At 40.0% G+C, this 18,276-nt stretch overlaps 1 pseudogene; it reads right to left on the minus strand.

Moving 5' to 3' along the window:
* Positions 1-14,879: 14,879 nt before the first annotated feature.
* LOC112483161 lies at positions 14,880-14,998 on the minus strand (annotated as a pseudogene).
* Between the last annotated feature and the right edge of the window lie 3,278 nt (positions 14,999-18,276).

An 18,276-nucleotide genomic window follows, 5' to 3' on the forward strand; every position in this document is an offset into this window, starting at 1 on the left:
TCATTCCTTTCTATCCAAAACCACCCAAATGCTCCCTTCTCAGGAAGTCCATCTTATCAGTTCTCCTTCACTCTGAGCAAACAGGCTTGGTGAGCGGGTAGAGAGATTGGACTTCCTTGTAATATCAGGGGCTCTTGGATGGTGAAGAAATACTCAGCCATGTATTCATCATGGTTTAGCTGTCAAGTCTTCTTGCTGGCCTGTTTGGATCTGTTGTCTGAAAATAAAGTTCACCTGTTTAGGGCATTTCTCTTAGGTAGTTCAGCTTACAATCATAAAGTCAGTTCTGATGCATGAAAAGGTAGTTGTTGAATGAAAAAGTTGCATAGAACCCCATAGCTTCATTTTTCCCTCAGAGCAAATTTGGATGGAATAGTTGGATCAAGTTGGTTTTTGGATAACGTCACAACTAAAGTAAGAAGAAATCTAAAATGTCGTTTTGATCAAACCGTTGATCTATTTTGGATGTGGCCGTTTTTGCTCTTGAATTTATTAAAAAAAAAAAAAAGTGAACACCCTTAACAATAACGCCTCTCTGGAAAGAGAGCCTCAATCCTAGAGACCACATCTGAGTTCAGTGTCTTTCACAAATAAACAAAGTACTACAATGATTTCTTGGTGAGTCATAATTCATAATAATTAATGATTACAGCAGCTAACACTTGTTCAACTCCTGTGTGTCTGGCATTAAGCACTTTATTCAAATTATTTACTTCTTTCCGTATGTAAGTCTGTGGGGGTAGGTACTATTTTTATGCCCCTTTTTAAATTTTTTGGGTATTTTATTGTTTTTTATTTAATTAAATTTATTGGGGGATAACATTGGTTAATAACATTATTTAAGTTTCAGTTCTGTAGTTATCTGTATATTGCACTGTGTGCTCACCACTCCAAGTCTAGTTATCTTCTGCCACTATATATTTGACCTCTTCCTCTCTGGTAACTGCCATACTGTTGTCTGTGTCTGTAAGTTTGTTTTGTATGTTCATTTGTTTTTCTCTGTTTTATATCCTACATATGAGTGAAATCATAGGGTTCTTGTCTTTTTCCGTCCGACTTACTGCACTTAGCATGATACTTTAAAGATCCATCCATGTCGTCACAAATGGTTTTGCCCCTTTAAAGGAAGAGGATTTAATAATCTATAAAGGATCTTGGGCTCCAAAGTTGGTCTTGGTTATGATGCATTAAACTCATTTTCCCTGTTAGTTGAAGAGTATAAATGCAGTGTGAACCAGCAGGGGCCATAGAACCCCAGGGGCCTTGGTCCTGTGCTGACCAAAAGCTTTCCATGGTGTTTCATTGATTTCTCTGACAGTTCCTTTAAAACCTCTTTTTTCCACCTGTCACTACCCAACATTTTTCAGTGCCATAGTCCTTACCTCATTAGCCCAGTTATCATAGTTCATCCTGTCTGGCTCCATCCTTCTAGATGTCTGCTTCCTCTCCTGCAGTGGATGCCTACTTACCCTGTGGTCAGTGGGGTTCTCCCCTAACCCAGCTGTAACGGGGATGTAGTTTTATGGCTTCTTCTTTGCTGTCATCAGGTACTAGGCATTGAAACTTTTCAACATCATGGACATGTCGGTTAAGAACAGACTCTGCATTCTGATCTAGGTCCCAGTCCTGGCTCTGGTACTCAGCTGAGGAATCTTGGGTAAGTTACTTATTTTCTCTGAACTTCAGGGTTATAAGAGATTAAATAAAGTAGTTAATGTGAAAGATTTAGCATAGTATCTGGCACAGAGAAGGACTAAATAAATGGTAACTGGAAGCCTCTGTTCTTATTTTGGTGGGGATTGGGAAAGAGGGATCACTTGATCTATCCCCCTCTCCACATTCGATGCCTTAGAGCCCCTAGAAATTCTTGTTTCTATAGAGGTACTCCATGGACTCCTGAGATCAGAGTTACTAGTTTCCTTTAGAAAAGTGTAAACACCTGGGCTCTACCCCAGAACTACTGAATCATAATACCTTGGGCCTAGAAATCTATATTATGAAACAAACATTCAGAATGGTTTTTATTCATACTAAAGTTTGAGAACCACAATATAAATGAACCTTTGACTTTAAAGCACCTTGCATTTCTGAAGCTTCCGGATTACGCTGTGCCTTGCCAGGGTACATACACCATTTTCTGGTTGGCTTTCTGGGCCAGTTGTGGACCTTCCTTTTCTTTGCAGGGTAAGTGTTATTTCAGGATCTTGGGAGACCTTGGGCATTAGATGAGGGAGAGTGACTGGCCTCAGGGACAAGCCTTTCCTTTCTGCAGGGATTGGGGGAACTCCTCTGGCCCCAGGGTTTAGGTCTGGAGGGTTTAGGTCTGGAGAGTTTAGGTCTGGAGGGTTTAGGTCTGGAGGGTTTAGGTTTTTCGAAGATGATTGCTCCTCTTCAATGGCTCCCATTCCTTCTTCCTGCCCAGAGGTCAGTCCCAGAGGCCTAGGACCCATGATGAACACAGTTGCTTAGGCTCAGAGCATACGTATTTTTCCTCTTCTGGGTCTTACTCTGAGATATCCAGTTACAGATGTCCTTTCAAGGACCAGATGGTCATTAGGAGTCTCTGTAGGTTGAGGGACATTTCCTGGAGCCTGGCATCTGACAATGTCACATATTGGATATGGCTGGATATCAGGGATTCAGGGCTCACCTGTGTCTTAACTGTGGCTTAACTGCCTCTTTCTGTCCCAGTAACAGATTGCAAGGATCTTGTCAGCTTACAATCTCTTATTATTATTATTTTTTTATGCCTACAGCATCTGCTCTTCCTAGGTAGTCTCCCATCCAAGTACTAACTAGGCCCGACTCTGCTTAGCTTCCGAAATCAGACGAGATTGGGCTTGTTCAGGGTAGCGTGACTGTGGACCAGAATTCTTAAGATTCTTCCATAGATTAGATTTAAAAAAATACAATGAAAGCCATGAAGCCTATTCCCCAGAATAATGTGCATGTGCACATTATATATGCATTAACAAGGAGTTTATGAAGCCCCTGAAATGCTTCCATAGACTCCCTAGGGGTCATGGACCTCAGCTTAAGAACCTCTGCTCTGGAGAAAAGTGTCATCACCATGCGTCTCCCTCATTTAGTTATTTGTATTTTTTATTTTATTCATTCATTCATTCATTCATTCATTAATTACCCCTACAGCACCTGCTCTTCCTAGGTAGTCTCCCATCCAAGTACTAACTAGGCCCGACTCTGCTTAGCTTCCGAAATCAGACGAGATTGGGCTTGTTCAGGGTAGCGTGACTGTGGACCAGAATTCTTAAGATTCTTCCATAGATTAGATTTAAAAAAATACAATGAAAGCCATGAAGCCTATTCCCCAGAATAATGTGCATGTGCACATTATATATGCATTAACAAGGAGTTTATGAAGCCCCTGAAATGCTTCCATAGACTCCCTAGGGGTCATGGACCTCAGCTTAAGAACCTCTGCTCTGGAGAAAAGTGTCATCACCATGTGTCTGGGATTTCAGGCAGTGCTTGGGATTACTAGGGGACAGACCTCATCTCTAGGATGTTTCTGGGATGCTCTCCTTTGATCTCAGTGCCCTTCCCTCGGCCCCTTGGTATGTGTACATTATGGGGGCCTCTGGCTGGAGATGGAATTCAGGTGCAGGAGCTGCTGGCTCCAGTTTAGCCACCACACTCAGGCAGGAGTCTTGGAAAATGGGGACTCCTCAGCAGGTCTGAGGGGTTTGGGAACCCTGGTGGCTGGCAGACTCATCATAAGCTATCTAGAAGGCATTGGGCCTATATTACTAAAAATGTCTAGGGGAGAACAGTACTAGTCGTCAGCACAGATAGATGAGCTGCACCGTGGCTGTATCCCAGGACAGTGGGCGTAGCAATATTTCTTGGGTACAGCACGTTAACAGTACAAACTGCTGAAGACCCAGTACAGCTTGTTGCCATTTGTACTCTTAAAGAAGAGATTTTACTGAGGCCCCAGCCAGTGTACTTGAGAATTACAGAACAATTAACTAAAGCTCAGATAAAAGTACCCAGTGAATATTTTCAAAATAGGTATTGTAAAAACAGTGTAATTTTTCACCTAATCAACAATGCTATAAAGTTTAGCATATCAATTTTAAAATCAAAATAATATAAGAAACTACAACCAAGGAGAGACTACCATAGACAGTGTAATTTATAAGGTGTAATGAAGGAAAATTGGAAGAGGTGACCAACTCTACATTCTTTGTTCAGCCAGGCTACTCAGTGACCTTGAATGATAGATTTTTTTAGAAGAACAGATGCAAATAATGACTTGGAGGGGCCAGAAAAAGGATGTGAAATATTGAGGTATATAGGCACTATGCCACTCCTCTCCCAGGTGGGCTATTGTCGACATTCTCACTAGGAAAAAAAAAAATCAATCAATTAATTAATTAATTAGTGCTGATGTAACCAAAATTTATCATTGTGTTATAGTTGGGTGAAATTTCTCAAGGTAGGGGACATACTGGCTGAGAGCATGTAAATGACATTTGTGATGCCGAGTTGTATTTCCTCCATTGGGGACTGTCCTCCTTTATCTTGGCCCCCTCATAGCCAGCAAGGCAACAATTTTATTAAAAAAGCGTTGAATGTGGATGGTTACTTCAGGCAAGAAGGCAAATTTATAATTGAGTTCTGTTGCTATAAGAGAAGGTAGACATGATGTGACAGAACTGAACTGGCACCTGAAACTGAGCAAGTGAACACCTATGAGAGCATGGAGAATAGACCTTGAACAGTTTACAACACATCTTAAGTCAGAGCTGGAGAAAAGGGCTCTCAAAGTCCTTTAGACTCTCTGAATTGGAGTATTCTAGCAGTTATATTTTGATATGTTAACTTTTTTTTTTTTTTTTTAAGCAAACAAATTTTACCTCCAGGGAATGGGCTTTGGGTTTTAGAGTGTCCTAATGATTAGGGTTCTCATGCTTCTGACTCAGGAAGGGGCCAGTAGGTGAGCATTATGCAGGCCATTGTCAAATGAGTCATCAAATCAGTGACACGCTCAAATGCTTGAGTTCCTCTATAGACAGCTGCTGTCTACCCAAACCTCAGGGAAGGGTGAAGGAAGTGAGAAAAGTGTTTAGACCTCTAGGATTCTAGGCCACTCACTACCTCTTTTGCTTGTTCTATTTTGCAAATTTATTTTGAGACTATCTATTTCAGCTTCTTCAATTTTCAGAAGGCAGCTGGGACTTGGAGGTATTGCTTATTTAGCAATTTAAACCAGGTCTTGCTTTTTTATCGAAGTCCTTTCCTTGACTCTTCCCAGATGCTCTCAGGCACTGACATCTTACTTAAGAGTGAAGATTGACATCACTGCTAAGTCCCACTCGCTTCTATGTCCTCCTCATAATATTTTTTTTCACCTAAAGGTAGAGTAGAAAAAATAGGACTTAGGCTTGTATTTGAGGCTCATCTCTGTTCCATGTTAGTTGTGTGACACTGGGTTAGTCATATAACCTCTCTGACCTCAATTTCATCATCTGTCAAATGGAGCTAAAATATATATCTCCCAGGTTGACCAAGGATTAAACAGGCATGAACATGAAAGGGCCAGGCACTTGTGCGGTCCAGCGCTCATCAATGCTCATCTCCTCTGCCAAACCCCATCTGATCTGTGAAGCCTTGGTGAGAATTCTCTTGTCAAGCTCCTTTTCCCTCCCAGTCATGGTTTCTCATATTTAAAACCAGGACCTTGGACTAGGTTATATTAAAGTCCCTCCCTGTAAGATTTGAGTTTTCAGGCTTTAGCTGGTTAGTTCTTATTGCTCTGTCCTCAGGGTCTCTTTTTCGAAGACCAAAGTCGGTGGATGAGTTTTCTAAAGCACAAGAGATTCTTTGCATCCATTCCTTAACTTAGAAAGTAAGTTTTAAAGAAGTCTTCCTCTGCCCCCCTTTATGCTGTTTCTGAACCCATTTTGGGAGTAAAGGGCATAGCCAAATCTAGAGGTTTAAATGACATCATTTCCATCTCTTCTGCTTCCTGTATTGATCTCTCCGGAGACAGCAAAAATAGCCATAGGCCTTGGACAGAGGGTAGCACTTTTCCCTCTTTTATTCCTATAAAAACACAGAAAGGGCCCTGTCTCCTTTGCTTAAGTCTCAATCATCTCTGGCGTAATCTCTGTATCTCTTAGAGCGATGGCATAACAGGACCATCTTGTGTTGGAGTGCCATGGGACTGATGGCCTCACCAGAATTACCAAGAGCAGGAAGGATCTGTTTGCAAACAATAGGTGTTTATCACTCACGTGGACTGCACACGTTGTCCCAGCATGACGGTAGTTCCCTTGGCCCACACTGTTGTCATGGGAGCTAAGACTGAAAAGGAGGCAAACAGTTCTGGACTTCTGGCAGCTACACGTTGAAAAGTTGATACAACCCATTGCCCCCTCCCCCAACCTGTACTGCCTTGATTGAAGGAAAAACTATTATACATTCAAACCGAATAATTAGTTACTGGCCAAGGGCCTTTTGCATAAACTTGTCCAGAAACTAAAGAATGTACTCTTACTGGTTGGAGTTGCCAGGGTCCTGGGGCACATGTCCTGGTTCACCAACAGGCCACCAGCCTTTGCTGCTCTTTCTTTGGCTGCATTCTGGAGATAAGAGGCTGGGGTCAGGACAGGGGAAGGGGCTTTGAAGGATGCCTGAAAAGCCAGTTGAGGGTTGGATTCTTATCTACTACTGAAAGCATTTCCACTATCATAAGTATTTTTAGAGAATTGCCCAGTGACAAGGGAATGAAAACTGTTACTTTTGTTTTTAAAAACCCATAAAGGGAGAAAAGTTCATGACTGAGCAAGGGGAGGAAGTAGGTCAAATACAAAAATGGGATCCCTCCAGCTAGTCAGGCATTAGAGAAGAGGCCTCAATCAGTATGCCTATCTGAATTTTCCTCCTGAGAAGCTGATAGCCCATATGTCCCCTTAATGAAAATGAGAAAAGGGTGACCCCTGCAGGTGGACGCATTTAGGCCACACTCACCCCTGAGGCTGAGGCCCATGAAAGGTACAACTGCATAACGTTACAGGGTGGGGACCCTGTTTCTCACCAGGCCATGAGGTTCTCTAGAATATGATGTTTCTTTGGTTCTCCATCATGTACCCAGTGAAATTCATTGTACCTGGAACAGAATAGGATCCCAATAAAATTTTTCAAGTGAATGAAATCTTGCGTCATACTTTAAAAGCATAAAGAAAACAGAACTCTTTCTTTTGCAGCTGAATTTAACTGTCAAGTGTGTTGTCTGGTGAGGCTGCATCTTTGGTTTTTGTAAATATTTCGATAAACACCCAGCTGCCATTGTTTATAGGCAAAGTATTTCTCATAGATAAGGATTAGTGGAACATAAACATGTTACTATTTTCCCACATAACGTTCAAGATTATCAGTCTTTGCTGTTCAAGATTATCAATCTTTGCTAACAACCCAGGCAATTAGGGCTATTGGGATTTTCCGTGTCTTTTCTGTGGTCTATTCTTTTGGGTTTACTATCTTTAGCCAGCAGATGGCAGCCTTTGAACAATAAATTCTTATCTGTCTTGTATAATCCAAAGCTTTTTTGGGAAGAAGTTTTATATAACTCTCATGTTTCAGAAACATCATTTCAAAATAAAATATATAAGATTTTTAAAAAATAAGGCTGATGTGTGTTTAACTGATCTTCTAATTAAGATAGAAGTTTGAGAGAAAACCAGGGTGTAGGTGAATACGAAGCATATATAATTGTTAAGGAGAGGCTGTTTGTCTTGGAGGTTAAATAGACTCTAAAATTGGTGAGAGCCAGGGTTGAGGCCTGATTATGACATTTATCAGAATGAGGGTTTTGAGGCATGTTAAGTGCATGATAGGCATTGAAAATATGCTAGCTCATTTCCTTCTCTTAATTTGAGCCCAAGGTAGGATCTCTTGTTCTCATCACAAGTACACCTGGGAGTAGCATTGGGAGCAGACACTTCTCCTGGGCATATCTTTGAACAGTGGCATTGTTATTATGTTGACATATTTGTTGTTAAGTCTCTGATGGTTCATTATTAAAGGAAGCACTGTCAAAGCTGGATGAATGAAACAGAAGGCTGTGTGTGCGTTTTTTATGGGCCAGCCTCCCTTAAAATCTCCCTCTGACGTAAGAGCCTAGCTTCACTTCTGTCCTCCAGCTCTTCCAAGACTTCTGTCTTCTAAGCAGGCAGAATCAATGCCCCAACCTCAAATAGTACCAGAACATTAAGAGCTGGAAAGAACTTTGCAAACCAAGGCTTCTGATAATGTGGTGAACTCTGTGGACCCTTTCCCCATAGGTTTTCATAAAAATCAATCATCTGTAGATTTTCTAGGACAGAGATTCTCAACTAGCATGTGTGTGTATATATGTGTATGTACATCCTGTAGGCCTTGACTATTTCAAACCATGCGGTTTTCCAAACCACACCAGAAAGTCACTCTACTACCAGTGCGAGGGCATCTAATGCCGCTGGGGCTTTGGGTAGACAAATGTTTACTCTCTTGCCTTGAGAATTTATTAAAACTCTTTAATTGCCTCTGATATTCCATTGAGTGCTTTGGGACACAGAAATGGTTGTTTATAACACCAGGGACAGACTTACATCCTTATTAAACACCAAGAGTGCTTATGTTCCCAAATTCATGCTGGGAGCAAATATACTAAAATATTAATGAATGGTCTTCTCTGGATGGTGAGAATGTGGGTAATTTAAATTTTGTTTTATTGTGCAGATTTTTAATTATCTACAGTGAATATATATTTGGGAATATGAAAAAAATAAGTTTTATTTAAAAAAAGTAATAGATCACAAGGGAATGCAATCAACATTATTTGAATCAATAGCTGATAAAACCAAAAATGGCTAATAATTTCAACGTCATGTCAGTTTTCCAGCCCTCTAGAGACAGAAAGACATCCTGCAAAGCTAAACTCCAGGCCTCTAACAGGTTCGATTGGGCCTGAGGATGACACAAATGAAGGTTATTCATGTTCTGGATCTGATTTCATTATCACTAGAACTAGAAAAGTAGATTTTCTATTTGCCCCCAACCTCAATATCTGTCTCTTTCACAGAGACACCAGCTATTCTCTTGTTCAAAATTGTTGTCCACAGCAACTTTCTATTTGTTTTTGTAAGTGTCTTTAAGCAGCTATGGAGGTCCCATGATTTCTCTTGTGTGTTACGTTGCTGTGGCATGTTATAATAAGTTTTAATATTGAACTATCCTTGAGTTCTGAAAATGAACCCTCTGGGTTTCCGAGGGCTGCTCTTTCAATGTTGACTTGGACTCCAGGAAACAGTTTTTGATGGGATGGGGATTGGGGAATAAAGTTTATAGATAAGTTCATGTGTGATTGCTTTGTGGCCTGACATAAAGTATCAGAAGGGGAGGGGGAGCAAATGGGAACTGAAGTCTATGGATAGGGTTTGGGCTTGCTGGATCAGTTCTCAGGATATACTTTATGGTAGAGAATTCAAGTAATTAAGAGAAGTGGAAAGGCAACAAAAAGAAGTCAGAAAAGTTAAAACAATCTACATAATGAAGAGGGAGGGAGGAGAAAGATGAAAAAGATACATGAGGTGAACATTTGGGGAAGACATCTGGGAAATGAAAGCTTTGGAGTGGTCAGGAGAAGAGGGGATTTGGAGCAGGATTGCTTTCCCTTGATATGACCTGGATCCCCTTTAATGATTTTTGAGTGATGTAAGCAAATATAAGATACTTCATTTTTGGAGGTGGAGGGGGAATTTTAATTTCTGTTTTTATTCCAATTTTCATATCTTGTATTTTTTCTCTAGATTACAATTGCTAGATGTTTGCTTATATTATTATTTTTCAGCTAAGTAGTTCTTGTATTTGTTAGTTACCTTCATGATTATAATTCTTTCCTTTTTGCTTTTATCTATTTTTTCTTGCTTTATTTTTTCTAATTTTTTGAGTCACATACTGAGTTAATATATTTTACTGTTAAAATATCTTTTTACTAATAATTGAAATTTTAATGAAAATATTTACAATTATGAATTGAATTGCTGGGTTAAACTTGAGACTTATGGAGACTGTATTGGCTGTCGATAATAAGGAGATATTTATTCTAATTTCAAGACCTGAACCATCAGTTTTCCTTGTGTCCATCAGAGAAGGCATATATTTAAAGTGCTAAAGTGAAGTGGTGTGTTTATCCCTAGGATAAGGCTTCGTTCCTTTCATGTTTTACAAATATTTTTTCTTATAAATGAATAGCCTTTCTCCTTACCTGACTTTAGCAATGAAATAATATGACCTAGGCAATGATCTGCTGTTAGTCTTTTATATGATTTTAAACCTCAAATATTATCTCCTTCAGTTAGGAATTGGCATTTCGATTCTATTTGTGCAACAAAAACCTTTCGGTATTGTAAAGTCATCACCAAACCCAAGGCCACCTATGTTATCTTCTAGGAGTTTTGTAGTTTCGTAATTTACATTTAGATCTATGACCCATTTAGATTTAACTTTTGTAAAAGGTGTAAGTCTGTGTCTAGATTCATTTTTTTGCATGTGGCTGTTTAGCTAAAGGATTAAAGTATTACCTAATGGGGAAATTTTTTAATATGCAGTAATCGTCTCTTTCCTCCACTCCTCCTCAGGCTGTTTTTCTTCCTCTGATAGCTGGAGGGGGAGTGGGGTTATGGGAGCCATTGCCTTTCCTGGGCTGGGTGTGCCAAACTGTTTCTAACTCTAGTGGAACCGTCAGCAGAGGCCGCTCACCTCCTGTCTGTGCCTGTCTGCCAGTTCGCAGGCACCATGGAATGGGAGCAGTGTTCAGAAAACTGTGCATTTGGCTTCGTATCATAATCCCAAACTCACTTTAAAATTTGGGGAAAAATGTGCATGGGCAGCCACTATCAATGTTAAGTGTGAAAAGTCAGTCCTTTGTAGAAGGCATGATTGAATTGTCACAGTTTGGAAAGAACTTGTCACAGTGTGTGGTCTGCCTAGAGGCATTCTCCAAAACACCCCCAAATCCTCCAGGAAGAAATCTTTTCATCTTTTTAAAATTCCAGTTTGCCTTTCCAGGAGTCAGGCTGACCTACTGAGCACAGTGTTCTGTAAAGGCAGAGTTGTATTTACCATTACTGGTGGTGGGAGGAACATACCAGAATGGTATCTTTTTTGAGAAAGAGAGGAGGAACTCATCCATGAAAGGAGATGGGTACAGAGAGCATTCGACTGCCCGGACATAATGCATGAGCAGCTAGGATAGGGAGGTCTCTGGAGACAAAAGTAATTTCCTATGATAGGTTTGCCAGGAAAAATAGAAACTGGTCCCTTCAAGATAAGATTTGTTCCCCGTACTGGGGCCTAGGAAATATGGTGTCCTGGGTACAAAGGCACCAAATGAACAACACTGAGGCTCCCTTTGTGTCAGGCATCAACCCTGGCTACATTGTCATAAGGTAGGTGGCTTTAGTTTCACTTTGTTTGAGGAATTTACAACTCAGAGTGCTTATATATCACAGACCACAGTAGGGAGTGGAGGATAGGGCAATCAGGAATAGAACTCTTTCCTCAGGTCCAGGTACCTTTTCCTAGGTATCCGCACCTAACATGAGCCTTGAATTTCAGTCAAAGTGTGTTAGGTGGCAAGTTGAGAATGACTAAGCCTGGCTGAGTTGGAGACATTAATGGAAGGCTGGGGCATGCTGTTTGGATGACGGGACTTCTTTCCTCAGTCCCCAAGGGGCGGAGGTTGGTGGGCACGGGAGAGGGGAAGGGGCTGCTGCTCCAGCTAGCTGTGAGGCTCTTGCCCGCCTCCTCCCTCCCCTCTCATCCTGGGAAAACCTAGCTGGATTTCTGTGCTGAGCTGGGGGGAAGAAGCTGTAGGAGCCACCACTGGAATTCTTACCATGACAGTGCCCCTGGAGCGGGATCCTTGGCTTGTTGGTGGTACAAGAGGTTGCCCATTAGGGCTCTATGAGGAGGAGGTGGGTGACAAGGAAGATGGTGACTTAGAGGGAGTCCTGGGTCCCAGAAGGCCCAGAATAGAGGAAGGTAGCCCTGTGTCTTTCCCCAGGTTCTGCAGCAGATTTCGAGATACCCTCCATGGTGGTGAGCTGGTCTGAACCTTGCCTGGACTTTGTACCAGGGACAGAGCTGGGGCACGGGGTCCTGGTGTGGGGCCCTCCCCGGGGTTTGGGGTTGTGGGAGGCTTGGGCCCTGCAGGTGCTGCTCGTCACTGGATCCAGGCCCAACATGATCTGGACTAGGACTGCTGGCTGCTACTCCACCCAGGTGAGGGCATCGTGCTGGATTGTGGTCAGTGAATGTAGCTCACCCAGGCAACCAGGCTGTGCTTGGATGCCCAGAGGCTGGGCTGTGAAAAGGGGCCCCATCATTTCCTTGGGGCCCCAGGGCCACTAGTATAAAGTGTATTTGTTGTTGTTCTATTTTTGTTGCCTTGTGGAATACCTGTGCCTATTGTATCCTCAGTGACCAATATTGATTTTTCTTAGTCAAACTAACTGAAGTGACCCACATCCTAGAATCTAGGGCCTGGATGACAGCCACACTAGAAGATTTGGAGTGTCTGGATTCGAATCCCAGATCCATGGCTTAGCAGCTATGGGACACATGACAAGTTGTTTAACTTCTCTGATCCTTGGATCTCTCACCAGTAAAACAGAGAAACTGTAATAGGTCACCTTGTAGGATCACTGTGACGATTGAATGAAATAATGAGAGTAAAGCACTTGGTAGATGGGTCGCTATGATAACTGTGGCAAATAGTTGTTTTCAAAGGAAACATTCTTGTGGAATTGGTTTAATCTATTCATCTGAATTCTTGGTTTCTTTTCTGATAAGGAACTACACAACAATGAGCAGGCTTAAGAAAATATTCATTTGATAGATACAAAATATGCTTAGGACCAAACAAGACATCCTTGACAAAACAAGTCACTTTTTAAAATTTAAATTTTTTCTATTTTTTAGTTTTTTAAATTACAGTTGACATCCAATATTATATTAGTTTCAGGTATACAGAATAGCAGTTAGACATTTATATAATTTATGAAGTGATTCCCCCCAATAAGTCTAGTACCCACCTGACATCATAGATAGCTATTACAATATTATTGACTATATTCCCCATGCTGTACTTTACATTCCTGAAAACAAATCAGTTTTAATTCAAAAGAATTTTGAGAAAGGAAATAACTTAGCTTTGTTATCTTAGCAAAGATAACAGCTTGCAATGGTAGTTTCCATACTGATTAATAAACTTATGTTTTTAAAGTGGAAAAATAATCTGGCAAGTGAAGATTTTAGGTGAATTCACTTCCCAGGTGTCTGGAGCAACAGCCAATTTCAAGATTAAACTCCCAGTCATTTGGCTAGGGGCACATTAAAATCCCAACTCATTTGTTGTGCCCTATGGAAAGTAAACAATTTGTATAATTACAGACACCTGTCCTATCATACCATCCACACTCTGAGTCTTTTCCTGTTTTCCATGTGTTCCATCCTCAGAAATCCTATGAGATTTTAAACCAATGGGACTAATAGCAAAGATGGTCAACAGGGCATCCTCTCTCCTTCTGTGGTCCATTTCTTTATGGATGGGGCTACTCTATATACACATAATTGTATTTTGCATATTATCTACTCTTTTATTTAAAACCTGAAGAGGAGTTTTAAAAAAGACAAGCAAAGGACCTTAAAAAATAAATGCAGGCAGATTCTTTGCTCACAATAACATTCGTAGGCTAGCCTGATAGTACTTTGTATTATAATTAAAAGTGTTTTTGAATTGCTTTTCAGTTTCTCATCACTGTATTCATATTGCTTCTGTTTCTTGAGAGAAAAACCTAATTTTTGTCTTTCTAACAGAATTACCTGATTGCACAGTTATTTTCAACCGTATAAAAGCCAGCATTAAAAATGAGTCAAGGGAAATAATTACGACATGTAGACAGGGAAGAAGTAAACGATCTGATATATAATTCTTGTGCTTGAGGTATTTAATTTGACATCAACAGAAAAAGGATTTGCAATTTAATCCACAATGTATTTTACTGTAGACAGTTCTATTGACAGAATTTGTATAATGTTTTTCCAGTTCATTTGATGTTTAACAAAGGGATTACTTTACCTCTTGCATCTAAATTCATTGTCGTATTATTCTTTAATCTTAATTTTTGTTGACTTAATTTAATCTTAATCTTAATTTAATCTTAATCTTTAATCTTAATTTTTATTGAGATAAGTAAAATAATTATAGTGAGAGATTTTAGTACATATAAAAATTGGACATCTCCAGAAGGCAACAATAAGTAAGGACATATAGGAAAAGTAAACTCGTGTGTGTGTGTGTGTGTGTGTGTGTGTGTATGTGTGTGTGTGTATAGAAAATGGGGGTGGTAGAAGGAAAACATGGAGGGCTTTCCTTTATAGTGGAATTTCAATAGGAATTTTACAGGAAAAAGTCGATTTAGCCAGCCATCTTAAACTAGAAACTGATAACTTTTATGAGAAAAGCAATCTATATTTAAAAAGGAATGAAGGACAAATAAGCCAATGCAGTTTGGTTTACATTAAAGTGTTAATGTATTATAAAGTCACTAAATGCACACTGAAAAGTTACCATAGTAACAGTAATTTTCATGAAATAATTTTAGATACTAGATTCTCGAGTGATGGCATGCTTTGTTATTTGCTTTAAGGCATCTTTAGTTCTCTCTCACACTCTCCTTGGAGGATAGAAAAGGGAAAGGGACCTGTACCTTACACAATTCTGTGATTGAAAGCATCAGATTAATTTTGACTCATTTAAGCCCCACCCTCCAAAAATATATATATATATGTATATATACATATTTTTATGCCTATAGCACCTGGTCTTCCTAGGTGGTCTCCCATCCAAGTACTAACCAGGCCTGACCCTGCTTAGCTTTCGAGATCAGACGGGATTGGGCATGCTCAGGGTGGTATGGCCTGAGACCAAAAACATATATTAATTGGTGGGATCAAAGGATGGTTCATAGGGTTGAAGGAAATGTGGAAGAGGGGGCTTTAGAGGGATCAGGAATATGGAGCAACTGAGGACGTGGCAAGTGGTAACTATGAGACAGCCTCATCAGGGCAACCAGAAGGATGAGTGAGGCTCTTACCATTTTCAGTTTTGTGTCCCTGTGTTAAAAGTTCAAATTCTAGGAAGTTTCTGCTTTGCCTGGTTTGAAAAAAAATTCTACATACACTCACACAAATGCACACACACATATACATTTTTTTTTCTTATAGAGGATTCTTACAGAGAGATTCTCTGTAAGAATAGGGATTTGCAGCCTCTTTCAGACTATAAATTATAAGTTATAGGTAATAGACTAGGATGGCCACATAAATGCCAGTTTCAAATGGAAAAACACATTATGCTCGAACAGTTACATTCCTCTGTGCAGTTTTCTTAAAATTGGTCTTTCTTTGGGATTTTCTTTTATCCTTCATGTGTCTGTGTCTTCCTACTATCTTATATTGTTTTTATTTCAGAACTTTTCATTAGTGAATTTCATTCATGAGGGTGTTCTGCTTTATTATGTTCTCTTCCAGGGACCTCCACTGTGGCATCTCCTGTAGCCCTTCCTCCCTCCTAGGCAATGTCTAAAATACTACACATTTCTAAAACCTACTGTCCTCCTTTCCTTCTGTTCTATTTTCTTAGTGTCCCCCTTTTAAGACCAGCTAGTATGAAAACAGAAAATGTTACTGTATTCTTACTTAATAGTGAGTTCGTGTTACTTTTGGAAGATTGCATTATTGTTCCCAATTCTTCAATCCACCTCTGTGTTCCCGCCCTTTGCCGTGTGACTTTTGGTTCCTCTCACTAGGGATGGAGTATATTTCTCAGTCCCACAGGTGTTGGGATAGGCCATGTGATTTCCTTTGGTTAATGGGATGTTAGTGGATATAATCATAGCAAAGGCTTCAAATATGCTCATGTGTTTTAGCTTGCCCTTGTGTACTTATGCGTAGCCATAAACACATCCTGGATTCTCCACTATTACCAGAAGACTAAGGACATGTGGAGCAAAGCTGCCCCAACTAACTAACATACCCATAGCATGAGGCTGAGCTGTCATCAAAGACCTGGAGACTTATGAACATGAGAATAAATACTTCCAGTTGCATGCCCCTTAGTTTGGGGGTGATCCGTTAAGCAGCATTTTTGTGGCAGTAGTTAACTGATATATTAGTTTTCCAGTGAATGTATTTTCATTTAAACTGAAGTATTACAGGGTCCATGCCTTAATATTTGTGCATGTTTTATAGAGTTTCATGCAGAGTGGAGAGAAAATGCTGGGTAGAAGTTGTCTTGTGGGATCCCTTTATTGTATACCAGGAGCAAAAACCTACTAAATAGATGTTGATTTCCCAAAATAAATGGTCAATGTATTAGAAAAGTGAAGTAGATTCTAAAAAGCCTTTATAACACAATATAGTTATCCAGACTTCTTTTCCAGCTAAGAATATTTTTATTATAATTCTAGTATTGGTTAGAGTGTGGCTCTAGTTATTATAAACTTGCAGGGCTTTGGTGGGTTCTTGAAACTGCTTAATATGGTCCTCAGCAAATTTCCAGGCTGATGTCTTTCAAGGGGAAAGTTGTCAGCACTTTCCTGGAACTTGCCCTGTCTAAGGGATTGACTCTGAGTTCAAAACTAGGGTTTTTTGAGTCTGTAAATATCATTGTTAAGAATCCTGGCATTTGGGAAGTATATAGAGGAGTGCTCATCTGTCATCTGTATCTTTCAGGAGCTTATACTGTGAGAAGACAGCATGAATTAGTTTTTAAACTTTATGGTTTTTTTTATTCCTACAAAAACCCCTACTTCTATAAAATAGTCAAACACATAAATGACACTGTAAGTAAAAGTTCTCAGTAATCCTCCACCTAGAGATAACGACTCCCGATTTCTTTCCTTTTTTTTTCCTTCTCTTTTCTAGGATCAGATTCTAAACCAACATAATTGGTTATTTGCAATTGCTGAAAGCAGTTAAAACTTGGAAGAAAAAATTTAAAAAGGGTATTGGATAACCAGTTAATTCTAACAAATCCAGGTGTTAGAAATTCACACTCTTTACTCAGGAGTGAGCCAAATTTTTGCTTTTACTGTACAATTGTAGTATAAACCCTTAGTAGAAGCAAGACATTAGAAGGGATAAGAACCGTTAGAAGCCCATGTGATGACAGCTGCAAGAAGTGACAGGTGCCATTCTACTCTGAGGATGGATTCAGAAACAATGTTTCAAAAAGACCCAAGAATTTAAAAAAGATAGTGATCCAGAGCCTTTTAGTATAGAGGTGAAGGCTCAGTGACTCTTCAAGAGTTCCTGAAGGCAGTTGCAGGAAAAGAGCTCATCTTTATAATAATGAAGGTCCTGAGCCATAGGAAAAGGATCATTATTGCCCAGTCTGCTGAAATAGGAAAAGTTTAGGAAAACTTTCATCAAAATGTGTAAAATTTAAAAATTAAATGTTTAGAGGGCAAACTCCAGTTTTGTGAAGATAATTGGGGAAGCCCATTCTTTGCCTTTAGAGTAAATCCAGTTGTCCATTCCATTCTTTTAGTTGGAGTGGAGAAGCAGTGTGAGTCCATTTCCCAGGATCCCTTGCAGTTAGATTGGCCATGAGACTAAGTTTTCTCCAGGTGAATGTGAGTGGAAGTGAAGATCTGGCTCATACACAACATCCTCCTCTGTCTTCTCCCATCTGCTGGTGGGATGTAGGTGTCCGGGGCAACCTGAAAAGCCATATCATATGTTGAAGATGATGAGGCCTCTAGCAACCTAGTTTCTGTCCTTTCTGCTTATCTCAGGCTACTTGGACTTTTAAATAAGAAAATTATTTTCATTTTGTTCAGCTATTGAGAAAATGAGGTTTATCTTTACAGTGGTAAGCATTACTTTCACTAATACAGAGTAACATAGTCCTACCCCAGGAAACCTGGCAATCTGTGGAGATAGTCCAACTCCACTTGTTTGTATTTTTTGTGTGTGTGACCTCTCATTGCCACTAAAACATGGTAACAAATGGACCTGGTGTGGCATAGTGTCTTCCGCATCGTCCCGTGACTGATGACTAGAATCATGCAGGAAGCCCAGTTCTCTAGGTTTGGGCATCACAAAGTCACTGGTTTTGGCCTTGAATGGGGCGTCAGTGGGCCTGGCTGGATTTCAGTTGTATAACTTTTGAACTTTCCTGGAAACTGACTCAAATTTTCC

The sequence above is a fragment of the Pteropus alecto genome, unplaced genomic scaffold (assembly GCF_000325575.1).
Source record: "Pteropus alecto unplaced genomic scaffold, ASM32557v1 scaffold206, whole genome shotgun sequence".
Taxonomy (NCBI): Eukaryota; Metazoa; Chordata; class Mammalia; order Chiroptera; family Pteropodidae; genus Pteropus; species Pteropus alecto.